Source organism: Barbatula barbatula (genome assembly GCF_947034865.1).
Source record: "Barbatula barbatula genome assembly, chromosome: 7".
In the NCBI taxonomy this organism is placed as follows: Eukaryota; Metazoa; Chordata; class Actinopteri; order Cypriniformes; family Nemacheilidae; genus Barbatula; species Barbatula barbatula.
Window position 1 is genome coordinate 18,083,076 of NC_136770.1, and position 26,638 is coordinate 18,109,713.

A 26,638-nucleotide genomic window follows, 5' to 3' on the forward strand; every position below is an offset into this window, starting at 1 on the left:
AGGTTAACTGTATTTCCTATAAACCAGGGGTATCCAAATTTTTTGTAAGCGAGGGCTACCAAAATATCTAAAATCCTCTAGAGGGCTTCTTGTTGATAACATACTTTCAAACTTGTGATGCCTTATTTTTACGCTCACTGAACCAAATTCAGTTTTCTTTCAGATATTTTTGCACTTGAATATATTAAAGCTTATAACACTTGCTAATAATAAACTTGTATGACGGTCCAGCACTTGGCTGATCGGTATAGTCACAGATTTGTCAACTGTCTTGAGCATTATTTGTGAGCCCTGTGTCTAGCGGGCACCAGGTGCCCAAGGGCACCATGTTGGAGACCACTGCTATAAACAGTTTGACTTGAGTTTTGCTTGATTAAATGAAGAGAATAACTTGCAGTGGCGGTTCACCCCAAAATAAAAATAGGTTCATTGACTCATCTGTATGACTTTCTCCAGACCACAAACAAAGTTAAGTTTTGTTAACCAAACTTACCGCAAAAAGTATATTTTGTGTTCCATTGAAGAAAGTCCCATGAGTGTGATTGAATTATGACAGATTTAATATCTATTTTGTATTCTAAGGTTTGACATTAGAAGGTTATCAGGGTGAATAAATGTTGACAGATTTTTTTCATTTTTTGACTTTAAAGTGACCAACTGAATAGCTTTGTCATGTTTGATTGCGTGCACTGCAGATTTAAGACTTGGCAAGGCCATGAGATTTGTTTATTTACATTTAGTCATATTTGCTTATGACTTGCTTAGTTTCTTACGTCTGACTCGATAGCTTTGTTCACACTGCACTCTTGTGCAATTTTGTAAGTAAAGATATACTGACGAGAACTAACACTGCAGTTTACCCAGTGATGAAATCCATTTGTTCATCCGGTTTGTACATCAAGATGCCTTAAAAGCACTTGAAGCCATGAAGCTTTCTCATTCAACAACTGTAAGTAGCTGTGTGGAAAAAGTGCATGAACTCATATGGAGTATATTTTAGCACACATTTCAGGATAGTATTTCGTACTTTGTATGGCATAACACCCACACCCCGTCTCGAATGATGAAAAAGCTACTTGAAATCTTAGCCGACCATTTAGACCGTGATGCTGTAAAAACAAATTGGATTTTAACAAATGGATGTGATTTGTAAAAAAACTGATTTCTTACTTCTCCCCTGTTCACAGTCATTCTATAAAGCCTAAATGGATTTGACACAGCTACACAAAAAAACACTGTCTGTCTGAGCAACGTGCAGTTCGGTAGGAGTGCAGATTAAAGTCTTCTAGTATTGAAGTGAGTCTTGCTGCTCGTGTCACTGGTCGCTGAAGCTTGAGTCCTTTGAGGAATCTCTTAGGACTCCATTCATATTCATTAAATTCAGCCGGCGAGGTGAATAATATCAGCACGAGTGATTGAATGGCCGTGTTTAGACAGCTAAATGACTCATAAATGATGACCACGCTGTTCTGTGGAAAGGATAAATGACCGAAAGAATACAATGAGGTTCGGTTGAAAAAGAAGCCTGGAAATGGAGAGGGTGGGCAAGAATGGCAAAGTGGCTTATTAACAAAATGAGATGAATAAATGATTCCTTGGTGCATGCTGAGAAATAATAACCTGGTTAAGAGGACAATAATATGAGAGGATTTTAAAGGTGACTGTTCTAACGTCACCGAACTTTTACAGAATAATATTGTTTCCTCGGATAAACAGATAGTCTCGCCCTAAACGTCGTTGGTGCTTTGTCAGGTTCTATGTTGGGTATATCTTGTTTTACTTGGAAAAACATCCAATTGACTTTGTATAGACTATGCAAACATTGGAAAGAATAATTCATTTGACCTTTTTAGTTAAAAGAAAGGAGAGACAATGAATGGAGACAAGAAAGCAGAGAAGCAGGAGATAGAGGTTTCAATATGTGGATGAGAGAAGGAGAGTCGTACGGGAATTGACAGATGTAGAGGAAATAATGGAACGTATTACGTGAAGTGATGTGTAGAAAGTGAATAGAAGAATGGCTGATGGGACAGAGAGAAGTTGATGGTTATAAGAGGCAGAAGAAGGATGGGTTGGTCTCTGCAGTGTCAAAGTATCTGTCATGTTTGTATTGGTACATAGTAGGCGATAATCTTTCGTATGTGTTTGTGGGGATGATGAGTGGTGGTGCAGGTCAGGGTGGGTGAGGGTGATGATGGATTGATTTATTTCATGTGCTTTAATATTGATGACATTCAATCTCACACTCTCTTAGACTTGCTTTCGTATTGAATTTATGATTTATAATTTGTGCATGCTTTTACATAGCTTCATTTTGAGCCATGGTAAACCATTTGATTTTCTTCCAATTTCCTAAATAATTCCTACATTTTGAAAACTCACAGACAGCTGACAGCTGATAAGGGCTGGGAGTGCTGGGGGAAGACTCTTTGTCGAGGTGCATCCCACGCTTATGAAGAATTCTGTTTTCCAAATGCTATTAATAACACTTGTACTGGTGTTTGATTTGCTTCTCCCTCACTTCTCTTACTCAGTTTAAGAAGAAGGCTGAGAATTACCATATCCAGCTACACTTTTTTTTAACATGAAGTGCAAAATGTTTTTTCCTGTGTATCGTAACAACCAATACCATCCTATTTTGTGCTTCATGTTTTCTCTTTAGGAATTCTTATTTTCGGTTTCATTAATAATCACAGCAGTAGTTCAGACGAATACTCTAATCCAGCACAGTGACAGTAACACACAATTTATTATATATATACACACATGTTGGCACACAGACTGAGGGGGATTTACTAGCCGTAAATATTGTGTATATATGTAATATCGTATACATTTTTAGCCACTGGTTTATTTGCAACACGGTTAAAGATGAAAACGTGCCTTTATATGACCCTTAAAACAGATAAACGTAAAATAAATGTATAATAATAATAATTAATAAGATCTTGGATTCATACATTTAACAGGAAATGCCAATTGATGTCATTTGCTCTACACTGAAAATCTGTAATTTTCAGAATTGTTTTTACAGATTTCCCCACGGATTTTTAAAAATACAATATGAAACGTCAGATTACGTCATGATTCTGCCTTCTCTTGTCTTGATTTTCTGGTCTAGGGGCAGAATCATGACACACCCACGTGTTTTATGTGGAGAGAAACCTATTATAGTCAATCAGGCATAATATGCGTTCTCCCCAGTCTTGTCATTTGGCCCCGCCCCTCTCGTTTCTAGTATAGCTTTCCTCCTGTGTCTCATTACCCACACCTGCCCATCGTTATCTCCTTTGTTAGTCTCCCTATTTAATGCCCTCTTGTCTGTTGTATGTTTCCTCGCCTGTACTGGTTTCCTGCTCCATATCCCTGGTTTGTTGCGTTGTCATTCCTAGTTAGATGTTTTCCAACCCCGTGTTTGTTAAGACGTTGAGTCTGTTATTAGTTTTATTTTGCCCCCAATGTGGGAAGTGTTTGTTTTCAGTTTTGTAATCTAGGTTGTCAGTGTTTTCCCCATTGTGGGTGTTTTTTTGTTTTATGTATTAAAATCTTGTTACCCCTTGTTCAAACACAGATGGGATATAGAGGCAATAGTTACTGCTTGCAACTTTTAATGATAGTTATGACCAGCCAGTCAATATTAATAATTTGTATTAATAAGTTTGTTTTATACTTTAATCTTTCTATACTTTTCATATACTTATACTCCTGCATGCATGTTTCCATAGGGATCATGTAAGCTAGTATAGAATACATGTTTGCATTATGCGCTGCCTCTGATTGCATTGCAAATTCTACTCAGCAAATGTGTCCGGGAGACATTTAAATATGTAAATTACAGCAAGACTGAAGTGAGACTGTTGCGTGATGTACGAGTGATGAGTCATGCCTCAGGGTCGAGCGAGCGATTGTTGCGGTGAAGGCCTCTGTTTTGGGTGGGTGGCTGTTCACGCCTCTTCCATTAGATGAGTAACACCACCCCACTGAGTGAATAGTACTGATGCTCGGCAGGAACACTAATGTTGATGCAAAGATGCACAGCTGAAGTTAACCTACAGTCATCTATAATGTAGCCCTCTGCTTTTACATTTGAAAAGATGCTGAAAAGTTTTGCAGAATCAATGTAAAGACCCCACCATGGTTTAAAAATGTGGGTGTGTTATGTTCTATAAATGATCCAATTTCTTATTTTTACAGAGCAAGGTTAAACACAATTTGAGCTTATTCTTGTTGTAATGGTGTAAGACAAGTAAACACATTTAAAAACACATCTTGATGATTTACAGAAGGCCTCTGTGGGGGTGATTAATCGTCAGGTTAATTGCTGGTTGGTAAGTAATGAGAAGACTGTGTTGATATTACAGTGTGTAATTGTGTCCTCTGGGACCCAGATATCCTCTCCCTCTCTGTCTACAGTTTATGTGCATGAGAAATCTTACAATGTCTATCTATCTGAACATGCCCCCGTCTTAAAGGAATAGTTCACCTTCAAAATTCTGTCATTATTTACACGCCCTCTTGTCATTTCAAATCGACTTTTCTGTCTCGACTTTTTTCTGCAGAACACAGAAAATATTTTGGAAAATGTTGGTTGCAGAAAATTATAAGGTAACCCTGGTTCACCTAGATAATGGGAACGAGCATTGCGTTTAGCAAAACGCTATGGGATAACGGTTTTATTCGATACTGAGGCTGCTTGGTTAACGTTAAGATCAGCTCCGCTATCGGCTGCTGCTGTGCGCAAAAAGCAAACCATCAAAACGTGCTACCCAGCATTAGTCATGAGGTTGGGCGATCTTTCTGCCTCCACCTATGCTCCGCCAACAAAAACGTGTCACAATGTCTATTAACGGTAAAGGCATCTATACCAACATTTTTCCAAAAATTCTTTTGTGTTTTAAAGAAGATCACAATTTTCATTTTGAAGTTGAACTATTCCTTTCATAGTACATTTAAAACAATTTTCTTTTGATAAGGGCAAACATTTGCTTGGATAAAATGTGACGCAGCAAACAGCAGGAATTGACTGATGTGTGAATGTGGGCTTTGCAGGTTTATGAGTGAAAGTGTGAGCATGCACACTCCTATTATACATCTATGTGCATAACCGTTGATCTGAATGTCTCTGTGAATGAGTGAGAGAGCATTCTGAGCAAACTAGATGTTGACACATTTTGCTATTTGGCATTATTTTATTTTATTTCACAGTGTTCCATTCCGCAGTATTTTCATTCACTTTCAGTGTGGTCCATTTTACTCATCATTTTTTTCCCATACATCAGCGATTACGTGAAAAAGCTCATGTCACTGTGACACAGGCTAGCAGATGGTCCTGTTTCTTAATCATGTCCATGGTGCTTAAGCATTAAATCCTCCGTGGAACAATTCTGTGAAATTTCAGCCATAGTCTAAGCGTCCAATAAATACTACTTTGCAAAGTAAAACACATCCAAATTCAATACTAGGAAAACTATCAGTAAATAAAAGTTTACCAGGGCCTTGTGTTTATTACAAATTGTAAAATTTTAACATGTTTTAAAGATTCTTTGGCATCTTTTCTTATATAGTTATAGTTCACCCAAAAACAAAATGTTTACATATACATAATGACTTACACTGCATTATCCTATAAATTTGTTGCTAAGTATGTGCAATCCTCTGGGATCGATCCCATGACCTTGGTGGTGTTAGCGCTATGCTCTTACCACTGAGCTACAGGAAAGGCATCCACAGATGAGTTACGAGTATAGAACTGCAAAGACTCTTGTGTTTTCTTTGACCACTGTGTATGTGGGAATTCATTTTTGCAGTGCAACAAAAAGAGCTTCTTATCACACGTGCCAACACATACAGCACAGCAGTGTATTTAAACTTCAGTTTTATGGCAAGTATAATGAAGTAATTATACAAGCATTTATGAGGGGTCACATTGTAAAGTTGTCAAAAGCTCAGTAACAAGATTTTGAGTCTAAAGCTAACTGCAAGAATCAGTTCCCTTTCTGTCTTTCTAAACGAGTGAATTATCTTACAGCTTGCACGTGTCGCCAGGAATGTGGCATGTCGCTGTAGTCTTGGATGCGACTGCTCCATCCTCGAGCCAGACAGGCATGATACCTGCGTGACGTCCCCAGCATGCTGAGGTAGAGTTCGTGGATGCGACGTGTCGATCACGGTATTGCGGTCATTGCTGGCTGTGTTTGCTTGGACACAGCCACAACCTTGTCTACTTCCTGCTCGACAGCGGCTGCTACGCCATCTGCGGCAGCGAGCTGTGGTGGTGATATGTGGGTTGCCATGGATGTAAATCCGTCGGTCATCCTGACTTCCCTCAACTCTGTGGCAGCAAAGGGCTATGTCGGTACCCCAGGTAGAGCGTGCTGTCGTGGGACACTTGCGCCCGACCAAGACTCCATTCCAAAGCTTGTAAGTTCTCGTCATCGCTGGTGCCGAGGGCTTACACTGTGGCGGATCAAGCTGCCTCTGCACTTCATGGCATGGCCTTCCTGCAGGTCCACCAGGCTTTGAAGCAGTTAGATGAGGGAAAGCGCGTTGGGTCGGACGATGTCCACTCTTGTGGTCCAAGAGAGACACCTTTGGCTCAACCTTGCGCAGATGCGTGATGTTGAGAAAAGTCTGCTAAAGGAGATCTCAACGGAGATCTCCCTGCCAGCAGCCCTCCAGGAAGCGGCCCTGACAGGTATCACCCGGGGAGACCCAGGACATCGGGCGCAGCTCCAGCCATGCTATCGCTGTCGAGCTGCACTGGGACATCATTACAAGCGTAAGGCCCCGTCCGAGCCCTTCCATCAGGAGGGTAGGGGATCAGCATGCATTCCATCCATCACTAAGCACTTCAGGTTTACGAGCCCGGCGGAGCGGCTCGTATTCAAAGCCCAGTATATGTGAGTTTCCCTCACGAGGCGAACCCTTGTATATGAGCTATTGCTCCACACATAGTGACTCCCATCGTTGGGTAGACCCGTCTGACGCTTTGTCACTCTTGGTTTCACTGTCTGGGAACCTGTGACCTCCCCTTGCGGCGCAACACAGTGGCGTTTTGGTAGAGTAACCCCAATCTTTCAGTCTCGACACAACATCGAGAGACCGACAGAAATGGAACGTCATTTTTACGGATGTAACCTCGGTTCCCTGTTGAAGGGAACGAGACGTCGTGTCCATCATGCCACAAGCACTGCCCCAGCACGCTCCAGCGAACAAGAATGCCTCTCAGTTTCCTCAGCCCAAAATGTGAATGAATGCTGCCGTCCCTTTCTCAAAGTTCATTGGCCTTTTCAAAAGTATAATCGGAGATGATAGGTTCTCAAGTCAAATCCCATTCTGTCAGTCTCGACACAACCTCTCGTTCCCCCCCATCAGTGCACCGAGGTTACATCCGTAACCAAGACGTTTTCTTTATGTGGTATGATTTGTTTACTTTCATTTAACAACTGTCCAAACCACGAGCATGTTTTTTTATAATTTCAAATATTTCTTTTTCATAAATCATTTTGCACAATATATTCTTGTTTTACTGAACTGAAAAACGGCCAAACAGCCTTTAATCGGGTAGTCAATAGGCTATGAGCTTGTTGCACTATTGGGGCGTTTTGTCACTGAAGGTAGCTGAAGGTGTGTTCAATAAACTGCATTTTAAACACTCCTTTATTAGCCCAGCTGTCATGTAGCCAATAGTCGCGAGTGTGTCTCTCCAGAAATTGTCTTTTATAAATGGACCAACAAATTGGCAGTTTCTACATCTGGTTAAATAAACCTGTTCGTATAAATAAATAATACAAGAATAGATGTACCTCCACGTACCTAAACTAAGCGCAGTAAATTGAGCATTCATCCTCCCATCCAGTGACTTAATCGCACGCATCCCACGTCCGCTTCTTTGACAGGCACATTGAACGTAATCTGCTCGCGAACGGAAGCGCGTGAAGATCGTCCGCACCTTGCCAAAGGGAGACATAACAAGCGCATTTTTAAATATAGTTGGAGCGCTGGATTCTGAACCGAACCGCCTTTCTGTTCACATTCAAACAGACTGAAAGCACCAGCAGCGTTGACGGACGGAAGCAGAGCACCGGGACAGAGAGATTCCTGGCTCCTATTCGCTGACCTTATGGGTTGTGGACACAAACCCAAAACGACACGACGCTCGTGTTCTTACCGACCACGAGTTTGAAAAGGAGATCCTTTAGTGCCTTTCTGTCGCCCACGTGGAGAAAAAGTGGATCGGTATTTGAGGTGAGAACGGGATATTCGATCATATGCTCTTTCCTGCTTTTGTTTCGTTGTTTACATTGTTGCCATTATGTGGCTATAAGAGTGCGTCTGCGCGCTGTGTTGTGATAACGGAGCGTGTGTTGTCGGTTCGCGATCGTTAGACGGGATGCTGATCTTGAACTTCGGGAGGATTATTTTGTGATGTCTGCACAAGTTGTCTTCTCATATGTGACACCAGCGTTAGAATAACGGTTTCCAAACTGCCACGTAATATTAGGGGATGTTCCATAAACGACGTGGGTACTTTGACCCTTATTCTTTTATCTGTGCTATTATGTGTCTTTTTAGCGGCTTACTCACGTTTGTTAGTGATCGGAATCAAGAGAGTTCATTTATATAATACAGAAGAGCGACCGTACTAGGAATAAATGAACAAAATGACGATTTCAAGTCAGAATACGTAATAAGTAATAATACTTATAATATCCGTAATAATAAGGGAATTATTATTATTATTATATGCATTATGAATTAATATATAGCTCGTGTTTCCTAGGGAAACCCCAAACATGGCAAACGTTATTTTCTCTAAGCAAACTTGACAAATTCTGGATGAAATCAAAGTTAATGTTTATTTCCACATAAATTAATTTGTAGAATTGTCAGATTTATAATTCAATCAGGATTGAGGATGTTGTGGTCCATTTCACGTTCATCCATGCAAGGGTTTTAGGCTGCAGTATGGAGTTTCGTTTTGTATGAAGCAAACCAGTGAGCTCTGGGAAATACCCCCTTCTATTGCCACACAAACACAGTATATGATCTCCACATTTGTGTTCTTCGTGGTAGATTAGTGTGTTTGGGTACAGTAATGACCACGGTAGACAGTCTGTGTCTTGAATAATTCTCAATTTCTACCTGCATCCTGTCATGTTAACGCCTTACTTAATCTGCTCTTTGTATTGTCAATGTAACACCAGGTATAACCAACTGGGCCTAAATAACCGATGTTTACACAGAGTAAGACTATATTTTCTGCTGACATGTGAAATAAAAAGCCCATGGTTTAGATGAGGTGAGTGCTGATGTTTTTTCACAAACTGAATTGTAGTTCACCTGTAAAGATCTCATTCGCTTTGTTTCATTCTGTATGCTATTTGCATTGACATATACATTAGTTCCGTTGCTTATTAATATCTTATTTAGGCCCTAATAAACCCATATTTTGGTAGGTAGATTTTCCATTCAATTTTTTTACGTTTAATAGAATATGAAAGAGCGCAGTTTAATCTCCATTCTAATCTCCAGCTATAGAAAAACAGTTATTACTGGGCAGTATGTGACATTATGGCAGAATTATTGGAAACCATTGATGGAAAAGATTAAATATCTGACATGTCCAGAAAATGAGTGTGTGAGCGAGAGCATGTGTTTTCGTTTATCTTCCTAACACTAAGAGAGTTGGCCAATTTCCTGTTTTGAGGCTTAACTCATGATTGCTTGTTCTGTGGAGACACGCATGCTTGCTGCCATCATCTGATAGACCATCAATCAGACTTTGGATGAACAGATGGACCCTCAATGACAAAGGGATAAGAGGTCTGCCTGATGAATGTCATTCGTGGATATTCACAGCCTAGCTTGCAAGAATGTGTGATTTTCGTGTGTGTTTGTGTTGTGGCATTCCCACTCCCAGAATATGTGTTGTGTGAGGTTTGTGAGAGGCTTGTTTTTGTAAACTGGCAGCATAGAGATTTTCTCATTGTTTGTGTGTTGTGCTATGATTGTGGTGTCTTGGAGATACATTTCATGAAAAATTATTGTTCAGAACCTTTTCTATTTCAGCATCCCATGGCAGGTGTCAATACTTTACCTCAATGAGGTGCTAGAAAATAATCTCTTTTTATTCCTCGACAATTTCCTTATTCCTTATGTATGGAGTGGTTTTGTGTGTTGTATGGCAAAAAGAGAAGATGGATGCATCACAATGCATAAGACAAGTTGGTTGGAGACAGATCCGGAAAGGTTGTTGTTCCAGAAGAGCAATGTGATGATGTTTCAGTGAGCTTTCCTGTGGCTCAGTGGTTAGAGCATGGTGCTAGCAACGCCAAGGTCATGGGCTGGATCCCAGGGATTGCACATACTTAAAAAGCTTTGGATTAAAGCATCTGCCAAATCCTTAAAAGTAAATGAAAATTATGTAGTAGTTGTAGAATCTTAGGGACAAACTCCACAGGAAGAGTTGGTGTTTAACTTTGCACCTGCCATATCAGCTTTCCATCTCACTAGTACACAAGGACACAAAGTGAAACATATTCAACCATTAGACCAGAACTGTTGCAACAATTGAGATGGAGATTTTTGACAGTCTTAACAAAATGCAGTAAGCCGGAGCATCTCATTAGTCATTACACACTTCAAGTGATAAAAGTGATAATCTCTTCCTTGTCAATTTCATCATTTCTATTAACAAGCAGCAACCATAAGAAAAAACAGGCAGATTATTTCGCTCAGTCTTGGTTGGTTGGATCTGCGCCTTGTAACTGCAAACTCATGCACATTCACTGTAGGTAAACATCACACATCTTTCATTTGCATGTTGTTGTGTCATGATTTTCAGCGGTTTTGCCTTCATTGTGGACAGACAGATTGCATGTGCTGGAATCCTATTGCATCAAGCCTGGTTAAGACCGGTTGTGTCAGGGTAAAATTGGTGGGTAGGAATATCCTCAAACATGATTGATTATGTGTCACGCAGCAAAGAGACTCTGTTCTTAAATTTGCCAAAAAGGATGTGTTTTTCTTAGCTTTAATAAAATCAGTTTACAATATAAACTGTTTAAATTCAGGCTGTTTAAAATGTTGACAGACCTCCATGATTAAATTATGAATTTAGTCTTTGTCTCTCTTTATCTTTTCGTAAGACTTGTTGTAGGATGCACTTTTGCACAGTGAGGCCCTTTTTGAATGTACGACTGACATTTAAGTAATTTGCCTTCGGCGTGTTGCTTTTGTGTCGGTCTTCGACAAATGCACACTGAAAACTTTCCGTGTGTATTGCCACCTAGTGGAATAGGATTACTACCTATTACTATTTCTCGCGCATGCCTTTTGAACGCGTTTCGTCTGCACGCAGCCCATATTTTGATACCGGACTATACCTGCGGCTTATGCGGCCCTTTAACATTAATGGTTTGTAATTAGGGGCCCTGAAAGGCCATTTCAAATTAATTAGGCCATTGGTGGCCACCATGGGAGGAATTTACATCGAACAACAAAGTTAATGGTTAGGCTAGCCTTGAAGGTACAGTATGCAAAATTTTATAATGCTCTAACTGGTCGTAACCTTTATGTGGTAATTATGCAAGGCCTTTTGTGAAAACAATCTACAGATGCAGCCCTAGTAGGCTTATAAGGGGGAGATGCATTGAAGCTTATTTTCTTTAACGGTCCAGTGTGTCATTTTTTTGGAGGATCTATTGACAGAAATGCAATATATTATATACATAACTGTGTCTTCAGACCTTATATAATGAAGTGTAATGTTTGTATTACCTTAGAATGAGCTTTTTCTATCGACATGCACCACCGATACCCTTTTCAATGGAATTCGACATGTTGTATCTACAGTAGCTCTAAACCTGCTCTACAGAGTGTGTTTCGTCCTTTGGCAAAGAAGCGAAAATGTAACGACATCTTTGTCCTGTGTCAGCGACCATAGTGCTTCGAAAGGGAGGGGCGGAGTGCAAGTAGCATTGGTTGCTATTTGTAACCTCACCCCAGATGCCACTAAGTTTCATACACTGGACCTTTAGTTTGATTGTTCGTCCCATAACTACTGAGCTACATGGTTACATTGCTAAAACATTTTTAAACAGTATCTTTACAAAATACTAAACTGATTTGCCAGAGCCTAAGGGTTAAATAGGTCTTTTGTGTCCTATGGAAACATGTTTAGCGTGCAATTGAAATGGGGAAGGAAGAGGCCAATAACAGTTACTGCTTACTGGTGTGAAAAGTTTCATGTTTGCGGTTGCTTGGTCGCTGCTTGTAGTGCAAAGAATAGTATTTTGTCGACAAGCTGTGTACTTAAGAGACAGTATTTGCGCAAAGCATTACAATCACCAATTCATTGTGGCCACTGACAAAACATTACCGCACTTATTTACTGCATTTCTCTATTAAGATCTGAGCTTTTTGTTTCTATATTCAGGTTCTTCCTGAATCGTAAAGACTGAAAGTCTTATTTAAAAGATTATATAAACATTAAAGCAGAATGTTTCTGTTAATGTCTTAACAAGATATAAGTAAACATGTCCAACACTGGTAAGTTTGTTTCGTATAGGTGTTAGTCTGAGGAAAGACCATTGTCACACAATGTCATGTTGTTGCAACTGTTATTTGACTTCTTTTCTGGGGTGTAGCACAGAAGTTTGGGCCCTGTTCAAAGGCAATGTGTGAGGCCCCTCCACGCTTTATACGTATAAAGTAAACTGTTATATTTATTTATAATACAACACAGAATCTCATTTCTTTATGAATTGTGATATACAATACCAATAGATCACATTACTCTCCCCTTAAACATGAATTGACGCTGAACTATATTTTATTTGAATTGTTTTCATGAATAGAGACTAGGTGCGGTGTAGTCCAACACATTTCACTTTTGAACGGAATAAGAATAGGTTAGTACTGCATAATGGTAGTAATAATGTCACTTCATGACTGTAACCGAGACTGCCAATTAATATTTCTTAAAACGTTTAATGCCAAGTCTGTAATGTCATGAGTAAATGGCTCCACTCCCCTATCAATTTTTATTAAAGCGATAAATACACTAGCACATCGTTTTAACCGTGGCATGTTATTATTTTCATACATATCCAAAGTTGACTTCAATACACAGATAAAAACAAAAAGCGTGAGATGTTTTTCCACTCATGCGCTTGGTAGTTCAAGGCCCTATGTACTCGGCAACCCTTTTCCCAGCACTTGCGACGTCCCTGCTTCTTTCTATAGAAGTTGTGTATTAGCCAGAAGATGAAATGTTTCAGTTATACTCTGTTCCTTTATGTAACACGGTTCAATATATCCATAATGATAACATGAGTAATTTCTTTTCACTTCTGATAAGAAAGTAGATAAGTTGTGTTTATGATTTGCTCAATTTACGGCTGCTTGAGTTGCATTTTCATTAGTTGAGACAAAATGATCTCATTTTATTTGCTAATGCAATTCTAACTTTTGGGAAATATGAAACTCATTTAATATTTTGACTGGGCTGGTGTGTTCTACAGTATTTGAACTGAATTGCAGAGTAATGTTCTAGCTCAGCAGTGATTGTGATTATATGGTTGGTATATACAGTTGTGTATGCTAAATGTATGCTAAGGTCCACGTGAAGGTTATGGACTGATGGTACATTTGCATTTATTTGCATGTTGTAAGTCAGGGTAACATTTACATGTTATTACTCAATATTTGTATTTCTGTGCCATAGTTTGTAATGTTTTTGTCAAGGTAAACCTAATTTTGTCCTCGCTTTTTTGCTCAATATCCTTTTTGGCTCTGAAATAACATTTCATTTTTTTCTCAGTGAAACTTTTTAAAGCGAGATGTTTATCTCATGTGAATCTTGAGTACTTACCGAATAGTATCGCACCCTTCAAATATCCGCAGAGTGTTCAGTTTGATCACATTAATAAAAGACAGATATAGCTGTACAGGGGGGGGCGAAACTAAAGCATGTGCGCACACATTGCCAAGAAAACACAGACATCAGATTCACTCCCCGTCTGCGGTTCATGACCGGCTTCTTTTAGCGCTGGGACCGCCGCTCCATCTATCCGTTTTCAAACGATCTCCAGTATTACATCCACCGCTTATATAACATTCAAATGCAGCGAACAAACAACACAGCTGAACTGCATGAACACACTGTTCTCTCTCTCAAGTGAAAGTGACTTGTGTGCATGTTCCTACTCCTGCTCTCCACGGTTGATGCGTGTGCGTAACGCGTTCTTTTCCGGAAAGAAAAGTTGTTACGTAACGATTTGTCTTGTTAGAAAAAAACTTCCGAAACCTGTTCAAACACTGGGGGATTGTTTCGAGCACAGAAATACCACGTAACTCCTCCCTCTCGTTTTTAACATGTTGACCATGTTAAGCATGAGAAAACAGCACGTTTAAAATTGTAAAGAAGTCAGAATGCATGAAACACCGTTACTCCACCCCAATTCATGTTTTAAGGGCCCATTTCCTGAAAATCAGACTTTTCCCTTGTTTAAGTGCTATAATTGGGTGCCAACTCAGAAAATGTGAAACGTGACCTTACTTTCACTTAGAGAAATTACGATGCGTTATTCTTGAATTCCTTCACTTATATAAAGCATTGTTTTACTTTAATGAAATGGAGGAATATTGTAGATCTTTTAAATAGAAGTTCAAAACAAGAAATAATGAAGATTTATTTTTACAGCCTTGGCTCATATTTACCAAGGGTGCCAATAATAGTGGAGGGAACTATGCAGGGACTCTATTCTTTGCGGATGTGTACCGGAAGTTTGGGCCACAAAAGTAATGTTTGTTTATGTTGTTGCTTAAAAACCATCTACAGAGAAGACTAGATATTAAGAAATCATATTTTTTCAGTTTGTATACTTTTAATTAATCAACATAAAACACCTCTGCAGGCCCAAAATTGCAGTCTCACAAGTAGACCCACACAGGTGTCAACAGAAAGCTCTGCAGATTTACACAGAACTAGAACACAGGTCATTCACACATCCCCCAGATTGCGTGTTTGTTTATTAAGATTTGTTTTACGAGTTATTTCGATATTGTGTAGCTTTCGAGTTACTGATCCAACTTTAGTGGGTTTCACTTAACACATTCAATTATACTTCATTCACACTATGATGCAGAAAATGCAATTCATCTCTGGCTTCGCAAGTTCCTCTAAATTGCTCACTGAAAGTCATGATGTGGATTATTGTTTAGTAGTGTTGCTTTTGGGTGGGAGCTTTGTGTTTGTGTAGAGAACACTGCAGTTTTTACTTGTACAGTGTGACATGCATCCGATAAAGTGTTTCTTTAAAGAATGTGCTTCATTAGCATGACCTTAGGCACCTTGCCTTTAACAATGACAGTATTTAACCGTTTTTTTGAGAGCTATTGTTGAGCGGATTTGTTGCTTCAGTCTGATCACATCTGCACAGGCAGAACTAGCATATCAATTACTCAGTTAAAAGAATGACAATAAAATCCCACGTCCACAGTTCAGCTTAAAGTCGCTTTGTTCGAAAATCAGAAAAACTGAGGGAAGCATGCTGTCATACTAATCCAAATCTATTTGACTTTCTTTTTTTTTTTTGAGAAACAAAAGGAAAGGTTTAGCACAAGGTCTGAACTTTCATGTGCATACTAACCATTTGAAAGCCAACAGGGGATGAGGCCGAGATGGCTGTTTGTGTTGAATTTACAGTTAAATGGCAGCCGTGGTTGGATGGATAACCTATCATGCTCTGTTGTTAAAGAGGATCTTTTGTTAAATCGATCAGATCCTGAGAAGATGCGTGACGTTAGTAGCGATCAGTGTTCCAGTAAACATTCAGATGATTTGGATGGCTAACAAAACCCAAAGTTCATGCAGCAAGCTTATTGATCATCAAGAGAATGGAAGGCTTAGACCACATAATGTAGTCTGTGTGGGAGCTGTGTCATATCTTACTCGATGGTGAGTTATAAGTGTACTGTACTGTGTGTGTTTGCGTGTGTGTGTGTGTGGAGAAGAGGAAACCTGTTTTTTCCACAGGGTGTCTGGAAGGAGCTTATACATCATGTTGAGGCTGGCCAAGCTGCTCTGTTTGATGCCTGCATGTGTGGCTTCAGATCATTTGTTTGCCTTCAGCTCTGTTATTATAACCATTATTATTACACAGCTCTGTGGAACACTTGATTCTGATTGGCCGATTGTGGCATCCATAGAAATTCAGTAATGATGACAGCTCGCTTTAAAGCGGCCCTGCAACGGTGTTTCATGCATTCGGACTTATTTACAATGTTAAATGTGTTGTCTTCTCATGCTTGACATTGGTCAACTTGTCAAAGAACGAGTTGGACGTTTTACGTAGTATTTCTGTGCTCGAAACACTCCCCCAGCGTTCATATAACATAAAATCTTGTTACATAACAACTTTTCTTAGTCCCTTATTCGACAATTCTCCTGGAAAAGCACACAACACGCCCACGCATAAACCAAGGAGAGCGGGAGAAGGAGCATGCGCACAAGTCACTTTCGTGCAGGAGAGAGAGAGAGAACTACATTCGCGAAGTTCAGCTCTGTATGTCTGTTCACTGCATTTGGGTGATGAATGTTATATAAACGGTGGATATAACGCTGGATTTGGAGATCGTTTGAAACTAATACATGGAGCGACGTTACCAGCCCTAAACAATGCCGGACATGAACCACATTGTGGTTAGTGAAACTTGTCTGTGTTTGTTTGGCAATGTGTGCGCATGTGCTTCAGTTACGTCTCCTCCTCTAAAACAGGAAATAAAGGCGAGGAATTTGGAGTGGCTCCTGCCCTTTTAAATAGTCATTAGCAGGACACCAGATTCTCTAGATTTAAGAGATTTGATGGGGTAGAATGCATGCCTCTCAGTTGCTTGTCCAAGCTCTTGTCATATCAAGACTGGACTACTGCAATTCTCCACTGGCCGGTCTTCCAACCAAATGCAGTCAAGCCTTTGCAAATGATCTACAATACAGCTGCACGTCTAGTTTTCAATCACCCTAAAAGAACCCATGTAAGACCCCTCCTGATTTCACTTCACTGGCTGCCAGTTGCCGCCCGCATCAAGTTTAAATCGCTGACACTGGCCTTCAGAACGATAACGGCAAATTCGCCCCTGTACATTAACTCAATTGATCTCAAGGTCTACATCCCCTCCCGTCATCTTCAGTCTGAAAAGGAGCGACCCCTGGTTGTTCCATCCCAGCGAGCGCTTGCAAAAACCTTTACTCATTCTGTTCCCCTGTGGTGGAATGAACTGCCAGCCTCCGACCGAACTACAACATCCTTCACAACTTTCCAAAAAAAAGCTCAAATACCTGTTCCACATTGTCTTGTGTCTTTAATTAAAACTTGCTGTTCATTCTCTCCCTTGCTTACTCCAGATTTAATCCTCCTACTAGCATGGCCTTACAAGCAAATGGTACTGTTTACGGGTGGTGACAAAATGTTTATATGCTCTCCTAAAAGTGTGTGCCAAATGAATACATGTTAATGTTTACATAAGGCCTCCATTCAATTAAACTTCATTATACTGTATGTAACTTATATTGATTAAAAAAGTGCAGGTTCCTTTAGTACTGATACTCAAGGAAAATATTGCATGTGTCTTCTGACTTTGCATTAGTTATGTTCGACTTATTGAAATGCAGACTGATCGACGAATGTCGGACATCAGAGTAAAAGGAAAGCACACGGAGCTAGAACACTCATGAAAAGACATAGCACACCTCATGAAAGACATAACTAGCGTCTTGTTATTAGCTTTGTAGTTCGGTTCGTACGTGGTTAAGACACTTACAGTACATACAGGCATTGAAACTCCTCTGTCAACCTTGACAGTTGTACAGTATGTATGGACTTATGGTTCATATGCGAGAAAAATTGCTTACACGGATATGACGATACTTTGCTGCATGGTTTGTTTTTAAAACTTGCATAGCGAAACAACGAGTTCTGTATCATACGCCACTGAAAGCCGTAACTTTTAATAAATCATGACACTCTTCTAAAATCCTTGTGCTCTGGATAGCTTCATCTTTGCTGCGGGTGCGAGAGGTTACCATAGAAATGTTGTTTGCCGTTGAGTGTCGTGACGCTTGCACATAGCACCGCGTGCGTGCATTGGCCTGGACAACCTGTAATATTCATATATATATTATGATATTTTTTAATGATCAAATGTTGGTACTTGGTAAAGGCTAAGACACCAGGCGAGCCACATGATTTTTCAAAAGAGCCACAGGTTCCCGACCTTTTCATCACGTTGTCCAGCATTTCATGTATTCAGTTTATTAGTGAGAATACGGTGTTGTGTTATGTTTATCATTTGTATCTTCCTTTAAAGACCTCTTCAAGCAGTCTGTAGATGTCAGGCAACTGCATTAATACAATTTTAGGAAGTTTAACTTTTGCATTTCAAGTCAAACTTAAAAAAAAAATTGCCAATATAGTGTACCTATTGTATTTGTTGTAAAACAATTTTCACTGTACTGTATATTAACTATAGGTTAACCATGAAATATGTAATAATTTTGAAGCAAAGTCCTAAATATTACCTTACCTAAATAAAATTAAAGAATAACAACCATTTTTTGTCAGAACCTCTATGATGTATACTTCATTCTGAATCGTAAGAGAATTGCAATCTCTATTTGAAAAATGAATTGTGATTCTCACTTTTTCCAGTTTAGATAAACATCAATGTCTACAAGTAATTTAATTTGTGATATGATAATAATTCTACAAAATTTGTAAAGATACTCGGTTTGGAGTGGCCGCAGGGTCATTGTGCAACCACAAGGAAACAGCATTGGTTATTTTTCATTGGGAACCTTCGAAGTTCACTGCTATCATTGAAAAGCAGTGTGCAATCTGCTGAAACAGAGAACTGGCCGTCACATAAGACTACAAACCTGTTTGTGACTATAAAAAAATTGCAAACTATGCTAAACAGCTCAAAGCTAAACCGACAAATTAAAAAGTGCCTTTTAAATCCATCACTTGTAGTGAAAACTGTTGAAGCCCCCGTGGTCCTCAAGCTTATTAATTTGTGACAAGCAGTTTGATAAACGGCCTACTGAACGCTGGCTGAACTTATTTGTTACGCACACTCTTTTTTTTATATGAAAACGCAGTTCTTTCAGGCTGTGAAAATGTTTTATATTTAATATTCGAGTGTGTCTGACCTATAGGCATATGCTCGGTGTGAAATTGTCGCTTAAACAGAAAAAGGCTGGCCAGATGTTGAATTCCTCCCTGCCAACTATTCCACGACATCACGGTGTCATTTTCTGCCAGAAGTCAACAGCTTGGCATTCTGTTCCCCAGGTGAGCCTTCTGTGTCATTTTAAGAGCACTGTGGAAATCGTGTCTTGTTCTGTTGCATATTTCATGATGGTTTCAGACAATGGAAGAATGGGCTTGCACCATCTGCTATACACAAGTACATGAAACGTCAATAAGTTTAATAGAAAACAGGGTTAGAAAAGCAAATGTGTTGAGAAACGTTAATATATGGGCGAGTGTTAAGAGCATGGTGGGTACAGTGAAATGGATTGATGACGGAAAATCACACTAGGGAGCATTTTCGGTGAACACTTTGTACTCACAATGTATTCATTTGGAAAGCATACAGTTTCAAGGACCTTCCCAACTGGTGATTTCTAATAGGTGGAGCAGCTGGCTCAATGGTAATGATCTCAGAACATTTGTTGCAGAACAAGCGTTGCTCCAGGGACCTACTGTTTACAGAGCATTTGCTTTTAGGTGTCTTCACATTCACAGAGAATAATGAGAGAAAGAGACTGACGGAGACAGGGAGAGTGGGAGGATAAGAGAGGGAAATTGTGCTGGAAACAATGGAAGCAAGTGGGAGAGAATTCACAAAATGGCCAGCCGAAAAGAAAGGCAGTTGCATTGCCGCTGAAAGGTATGAAAGAGGCATGTGTCAGAATTGAGGGATTTGTAGAAAGAAAGAACGGAATCACTTACAGATAGGTTTCCACAGTGGGATGTAAACCTAGAAATTGTCTCCTTTGGGATTTCTTCTGGCTATTTTGGAATATCTGAGATGCTGATATATAGATCTGATATATACTGTTGATGCACTCATAGATCTTGAATATATGGGATATTTATTATTTTATTAATTTATTAATGTATCCTATTTAATTATGCAAATGAACATTCATGCCCCTCAAACCATCCTCCCACAATTCCGCAATAAGGAATTTGACTACCAATTGAAGCTGTGTTTCTTACAGGATTTTCAGGATTTCATTGCATCGGTTTGCATTGGCACTCCACATCGGTTTAGCTTCCTCTCTCTGAACAGTCTATATTTTAATACAACTTATTGTCTAATAAAGACATTCCATACGTTTTCTGTTTCTCTTGTAAGTTCTGATTAATAACCAAAACATTGTCTTTGTTGACTGTGAATATAAGACGCTTTGCCTAAACGACGCATAAAACAATATAGAGATTTTGTACAGTTAATATATATTTTTTATAGAAGTTTAAAATGTGTTTTCTTCCACGGAAAGGTTTTGAAGTTTTAAAACCACGCTGTTAGTTTATGAGTATGTGTTTCTGTATTCAATTCAATTAAAGGGACAGTTGACCCAAAAATGAAAATTCTGTTGTCATTTATTCACCCTCAATTTATTTGTTCCGATGAACAGAGAGAGAGATATTTGGATGAATGCTTGGAACCAAACAGTTCTTCCTACATTCTTCCAAATATCTTCTTTTGTGTTCAACAGAACAAATAAATGTATAAAGCAATTGTTCCTATTACGGAAGTCAGTGGTGGCCAAGAACTGTTTGGTTACAAGCATTCTTCCAAATATCTTTCTATCTATTAGTCAGAACAATTACATTTATACAGATTTGGAACATCTTAAGGGTGAGTAAATGAAGACTGAATTTCAATTTTGGGTGAACTGTTTCTTTAACTTGAAAACATGTTGTGAATACGAAGATAAACAGTAAATGATTCAGTGACCTTGTTGTGTGTCAAGACATCTTGTTCATCTTGTTTTAATACAAGAACGTGTTCTGTGTTAACACGGCCAATTCATTTTATTCATTAATCAGCATATCATGACATTCATTTGTTCAGTACTAGCTGTTTGACAGCCTTAATAAAAGCAAATAAGCTGGAAAAGCTATTATCTTTTTTCTTCATTTAGTCATTTTCTTCATTTAGTCATTTTCTACATTTAGTCATTTAGCAGATGCTTTTATCAAAAGCAACTTACAGAGAGTTCAGAGAGCAATAAAGCGATATTTCATACAGGAGCAATAATACAATAGGTGTAGATACCAGTTTCAACAAAAAACAGAACCATACCTGTTGAGAGAGAGAGAGGGTTAGTCATTTTTAGGCGATTGATGCTTGTTATTTTATGTTGTTTACTTAAACTTTAATTCAGTTTGCTCTTGTGGAATAGTTTTTTCTCTTGGTATTGATATAACCTTCGATTGGTAAATGTTTATGTGGTGTTGATTTACTGTCACTCATCTGTTAGTCTTAGTATTGAATGTAAAGACATTGACAACATTGGTTACTCTTTTGGTTTTTACACGGTATGGGGACAAGATGACTCGATCTTAAAATCCGTATTAACTGACTGCTTTTGCCAGACTTAAAGGGATAGTGTACCCCATTTGATTCACCCTCATGTCAGTTCAATCATGTATGGCTTGCTTTCTTCTGCAGAACACAAATGTGGATATTTTGAAGAACATTTGTAACCAAAAAGCATCTATACTTCTATTAAAGACACAAAAGCATTCCTCAAAGTATCTACCACTGTGTTTCAAAGAATAAAAAAACTCAACCTCAGAATGACATGAGGATGAATAAATGATGATTTGTTTTATTTTTGGATGAACAATTCCTTTTTCAATTTAAGTCAGAGGTTCATTCATTATATCTTAAACCTATATTGGGAGTTATTTCATTTTATTTATTTTAATGTAAAACTGAAAGCAATCTGTCACACCATATGCTCATTTTGATGTTCAGCTCAAAATGTTGGACATTTAAAGCACAATGCCCTGTCAACCACCCACAAACACATGCCTACACAAACTGATACATATATAAGCAGAAAGTTTATGTAATGTATGCATTTCTCTTTTTTTTGATGGGTGGGGCTGAGATGGCAAGAGCTTTATGGCAGCAGCCATAATTCTTTCATTCAGCTTAGCAGCTTGGTTCCGTTTCAACACATAAAAGCTTTGTCCTTTTGAAATCAGCCTTCCCTTCAGCTGCATCCGCTGTGAATTTACATGAAAATACCAAAATAAATGGTAATTTCGTAACTCTTCTAACTGGATTCTTCTCATTTTATATAAAGTCCTCTGATCTAGTTTTATTGGGACTACCCTGTTGTAGATTTTGAAGCATGGTAGCTGGTTTGTGATGGTTGAAGCTGGTAATATGCTAGTTTAAGCTGGTTATGCGCTGGTTAAAGATGGCCATGACTTTAGGACCAGCTTAAACGAGCTCAGGATCAGCATAAACCAGCAAATGACCAGTTTAAACCAGCACAAACCAGCTACTATTCTTCAAAACATACCTTTATGTTTCTGTAAAGTATGGCGGTTTGTGTGGTATGACCTAAAGTCATGTAAGCAATGCTTTTAATGTGGCAATTATTATTTTTTTCTGAAAATATGTACTAATTAAAAAGCGGTTTTAAAAACCATAATGCATGTGTTTTCCTGTCAGAATACAGTGTTGAAATTAACACTGTTTTGAGATGTGTCTTTTCAGCATGGCGGTTTGTGTGGTATGACCAAAAGTCATGTTAGCAATACATTTAATGTGCCAATTAAAATAAGAAATAAATGAAATATTATTCAAGTGGCAGTTTCCGGGTTTTTAGTAAGAGCAGAGTGTTAACAAAAGTTTATAATTTGTCTCCAGAGGCTTCACTCAGACAAGGAGAACAAACAGCTTCTGGACAAATGACGTGTCCTGCTGGCATCCACTGATGTTGATATCAGTCAATGGGCCAGTGCTGAATAACCTCAGGCATCTTACCCAAGAATCATGCTGTGATAACTTCTAGCTATGGCTTGCTGAAATTGATACCCTTGAGAAGTTTGGCAATGTCCTTACAATTACAATTGGCTGCAGTTATTAGTCCGGAGCAAACAAACCAGTATTTTTGGTATAAAAATATTGCATATTGGCTCTGGGTTTCATTCTTTACATTTACTATACATGTATGGCATAGTTTTATATAACGCCTGCATTCAAGCTATATATTTGATCTATTTGTGTTTCTTGAATATCTAACCTGTTTTTTGTACTGCTTACACTACCGACTGAGATGGAACAATATTTTTGTGCCAATTTCATTTTGAACACTGATTTAGGTTATGGGATTATTTGGGCAGTTCCTTGCAGGCCCGGTCCTTTCTATTTAAGATTAGGCTGCTGGACCGCAATTTCTCCAAATCGCACTGGCACCTAGCACACTGTTGGGACGATCAACACGGCTCCGGGATTTACTGTTTTTTTTCGTTCCACTTGTTGCACGGCGGGATTATACTGGTTCCCCATAGCGTTCTGCTACACAGTATGAGTGAAGTATCGATAGGGAACCTACCCGGTTACTAACGTAACCTCGGTTCCCTGAGATACGGAAACAAGTACCGCATTCCTGGCCGTGTTTACAAGCTGCATATGGTAGTCGCTTCAGTCAAACTAATCTGAGGACCCTATTGCGATTTGTCTCCTTATATAGCCATAAGCCCCATCGCCATAGGTCCGTGCAGCTTCGTTTTCACTGCGCTATTGAACAAAGCTTTAGTCATCAGAGAAGAATGAGTTTTCCCATAGCGTCCTGCTACGCAGTACTCGTTTCCCGTATTTCAGGGAACCGAGGTTATGTTAGTAACCGAGTACGTTAAGCATTATCCCGAGAGAATGACTCGATTTTTTATGCTGGGTCTGAGAGTTCTGTGTAAATTGTGCTTTGAAACGGGTTTTTTTAATGTATGCAATCACCTGTGGATAGTCTTGACAGTTTCCAAATGTTATAAGTATAGACTGAGTAAAACAACTGTGTGCATTTCTGCCCACAACTGTACATCATTAAATCCATTTACACAAGTGATGTTATATTGCTTAGCAGAAATGTCTGCCATTACATTGAGAAGATAGAATTGAATTCTGTAGTTGAATTTTGTGGTTTTTGTGACCGTGTTTGCGATATTTATAAAACATACAGTATGCTGTTGCTGATTCAAAATGCTTAAATTACTGTTATTCAAATAATAATGCTAACTGTGTGATGGTACATCACAGATTGACCTTTTGTGATCTGAGTTTTATTCAGAACAGAACATCCCGCGTTTACGCTTAAAACTGAGTTGCCTTAAGAGAAACAGTGTTTGATGAAATGTAAACTATTCAAATGTTTTTTCTTTATCTTGTACTTTTCTATTCATTGTGAAGGACGTGCTTCACATCCTCCAATTAATAGATATGATTCTGAGTCAGAATTCCGTCATTTCAAAGCAAGAATGTACAGACACAGTTAACATGGGAAATTCATACTTTTGCATTCAGGGGCATTGGTTCTGAGAAAATATAAGGGCATAATTTGATTGCATATGCGAGAAGTGTTATTTAGTCGTATATGTCACAGTCCTGAGTCTCACGCTTTAAGCACGGTTTTATTACAGAGAAACTAATTGAGTAAAGTGATAATATGCCACCAACCCCCGTCAACAGCTCCGCAGCCCAGAAGCTCACAAAATAAAACATTTATGAGTCCTCCAACACTATTGGTAATTAACAGATTAGTTTAACCATCAGTTTTTACTCTATTAAATGCCAAAGTAGGAGGTTAGTGTCCAGAAAAATGATGTAGAAGTGACAGGCTTTCAAGTGCAGCTCTCTGTGAATGATTATAACCTGCATAATCACATTAGTCTGCCAAACATGGAGAAAAGGCACACCTGCATCTATTGAGGAGAATTCGATGCGCATACCAATTTCAAGTAAAGAGAGCTTATGAAACTTGAATGAATTCGACCACGTGTGTTGACCTACCTCTGTGATTTTTATAATTGGTGAGGATCTGGTTGAAATTATTTTATTTATTTGCGAACCTTTTTAGTTTTTAGGATGCATTAAACTGCCTGCAAGCCTGCCATCAGACTTATTTTTTGTGGCTTGTGTAATGTTTTGGACTTTTTTGGTCCTGAGGAGCTTTTCATATATATTAAAAGGCCATTTTTATTGATAAAGTCATACAATTTTATTTCATATTATAAGTAATATAAATACAAGTCAGTTAATCATATAGCTCTATAACTCATAAACTTGGCTTTTTCATGATCGGTTTCAGATCACAATTCACTTTTCTTTGCTCATCATGTGAAACCTTACAAATGGCCACTTCCATTAATACAAAGCAGTAGCAAATAAAAAAAACATCTAGAAAATAATTCTCAACCCTATTTGAGCTGTTTTTATACACTGTAGGATTGAAAAATTTCACTATAATAAACATGAAATATGATTTTGAAGTACAGTATATATAAAAAATAGAAGATCATGCAGCAACAAAACAACTTTTCTGAAAACCCATAAAAATTAAACTAAACTAGTCCTGTCAATTCGATTAATCAAAATAAATGTTTGTGTTTATATAATATATGTGTGTGACATGTTTATGTATATAATAATGCACACACATACAAAAGTATATATTCAAATAGATTTTATAATTAATAATTGTATATAATTAAAAAAATGTAAATATAACATATCATTTTATATAAATATGTGGATTTATATTTAAATATTTTTAAAGTCACCATGAAATCACAGTGATTATTATAATAAATGATTTATCCGTGCACACCATTATCTTTTTATGTTCATTTGCACTTGTAATCTTTAATCAAATCTCTCCCCATCTCAACGACAACTCTTCACCACATGACGTTTCATGGTGACTTTAAAGACTTGACTTGTAAATTCGAAACATATATTACTTATAATGTTTTCATATATATGTATATATATATATATATATATATATATATATATATATATATATATATATATATATGTTTGTGTATTTATATTGCGATTAATCGATTTGACAGCACCAAAATATACTTTGTACTTTGTGTCTGATCCCCAGATAGCTGTAGTGAACCATGGTACCCTGAACCGCAGTTTTCAGAAATGACAGAAGGGAAGAGGTGTTTTTATTCACCCATGTCCCATCTGACAGCAGAATGCCAGTGTGACTGGTTTCTGGAGGCAAGATAATCTCAGTTGGGAGTCTATCGCACGCAACAGATCAGCTTCAACAAACATGGAAATTTCATTCCCGCGTTCTTCTGACGTTCAGGAACTAGTTTCGGCACTGTGGGGATAACTTAAAAAGAAGCACCTCTTCCGTCACATGACCCGCTGGGTGCAATAAGTCTTCTCATTAATGTTTTAATGGATCGAATGATGACACTTTGATAGGTTTCTAAGGTTTGCTCAGGGACTTCTTTAACAAACCTTGGTTTCTCGTGAGCGATGTTACCTATTTGTTTTGTGTTTAACTAGTTCCAGTTTTGTG

General features: G+C 38.4%; 1 protein-coding gene across 2 annotated transcripts in view; it reads left to right on the forward strand.

The window, feature by feature from the left end:
• The first annotated feature begins 7,874 nt into the window (after window positions 1–7,874).
• pde4ba (phosphodiesterase 4B, cAMP-specific a) overlaps window positions 7,875–26,638 on the forward strand; it is a 138,079-nt gene continuing 119,315 nt past the window's right edge. Inside the window, exon 1 of one of the 2 annotated variants that reach the window (XM_079459869.1) lies at window positions 7,875–8,247. The gene's annotated coding sequence lies outside the window, so the exon portion shown is untranslated. Of the gene's footprint in view, window positions 8,248–8,433; window positions 8,523–26,638 lie in introns of those variants that run through there. The other variant, XM_079459870.1, reaches the window with a different exon arrangement.